A 2,019-nucleotide genomic window follows, 5' to 3' on the forward strand; every position below is an offset into this window, starting at 1 on the left:
TATATATATATATATATATATATATATGTATGTATGTATAAATAATACAGAATAGGACAAGGACGCAAAACATCCAGATAGATGATACAAAGAGAACACGGACATGTCATTCGCTTTGTGTTGAGCCATACTCTCGCATGTACACTCTTTCTCTTTCTCTCTCTCTCTCTCTGATGCATGCACTCACACACTCATCCACATTCTCTACCCTCTTTCTCTCTCTCATGCACATTCACACACACAGATGAACACGTACACTCACACATACACACAGTCTCTTACATGCACTCACACACGTACAGTCACACATACACTTGCACATGCATACACATCTTATGTATGCAAACTTAACACAAATCCACATTCATTCACTTGCGCACATACATACACACACACACACACACACACACACACACACACACTCACTGTATCTGTCTGCTTGTCTCTCCCTTTCTCCCATTCCAACTTGGTCCTCTTTGAAATCAACCTTTGTTGCTAACAACATTCAAATGAGGAATCCTCTACATGCTAGAAATAGCACCAAAATCTCCCTCGGGCAAAACCTGCTAGTTTCTTCAACAAAAAAGGTGTCACCGGAACAATAGTTCCAAATGATAACTAAAACTATTCATGGCTGGAATGTCTTGGAGGTTTTACAAGATCAGGGTCGATCAAAGAAAAACAGTCAAGCCAAGAGCTGTGGCCCCAGCTTTCTTTCTAGCGCCATTTTTGCTAATGCTAGTCACACTTTCATTTCCAATTCCTCTCTCCCCTCTTCCTCCTCCACCCATTGTCATCATTGTCATCATCCTCATCACCACTCTTCTGGCCCTTCTTTTTCCCTCCTCCCCGTTGTTACATTCTGTTTCTTAGAAGAAAAAGAACCCCTTATTTTTTTCACTGTCCCTCTTTTCAAATCCACTTGCCTTTTCATCTCATTTTCATATATACATATGAAAGAAAAGTTATGATATTGCTTATTGAGTAAACACACATACACATGCACAGACATACCTGACAACACTCACACAATCACTTACTGGATGGAAGCCAGGAACAGGAAGGTTTCTTTTGAAGTACGTAATCAATATCTGCAAAATGCTATTCCACAGCTACTTCTAACCACAGCTTGCACCTTACCAGGGCTGCATTTTGTAGCCATGCAACCTTCATTCCTTAAACACTAATTAACGAAGGCCTTTCTTGGGCTGTTAAAGCCCTTGACAAATGTGAAGAATGTGGAAAAGAATTTCTGAGTAGTAGCTAACATTGTGCTGTCACCTATTGTGCCATTGTGGTTGATGTGACGGCATAGCTGTTATGTTTGTGCCCAAAGCGACTCTGCCTTTCCATCATATTTCAGAATTGATAACCCTTTTGGGCTTTTTTAAACTTGTTAAGTTTTCAACAGATACGAAATTAACCTGTGTGAGGTATTGCACTATGGACTCTTATTGTAATTGCTGCATGATTGTACATGGTGCAATACGGCATCTCATTGCTGTGTAGTTGCATGTGGTGCACCATAGCATCTTTCAGATGTTTTGTGAAGTTTCATAAACGCCCGCATAAATGCTACAGTTAAGTGCCATGTTTGGTGCTCGTTTATACTCACAGTCTAAGATTCTTTTAGGCTTTATCATGACCTTTTATGGTTCAAATTTTCAAATTTGGTGTCGCATCTACCAAAGGTCACCAGTAAAGGCCACAGTTTATGGCTGTAATGGTAACCCTCAAGTTCTGTAATTGATAGAATTGGGACTTAGTCTGCTAAAGGACTTCACTAAGAGTTTGTGGTTGCAATGGTAGAGATGCTTTATTATGCAACCTCTGTAGGTCCAGCGGCCTCTGTGGTGGGTGAAATTGAGAGTTTGTCCATTAACACTTGAAGTACGGAGTGGTCATCTATGACCACTTTTGCTTTTTTACTTTTTAATTTCTACGACTGTATTTTATGTGCAATCATGAGCATCATTTCATATACATGTGTGTGTATACATACATACATATATATATATA

This window comes from Octopus bimaculoides, chromosome 26, assembly GCF_001194135.2.
Source record: "Octopus bimaculoides isolate UCB-OBI-ISO-001 chromosome 26, ASM119413v2, whole genome shotgun sequence".
Lineage (NCBI taxonomy): Eukaryota > Metazoa > Mollusca > Cephalopoda > Octopoda > Octopodidae > Octopus > Octopus bimaculoides.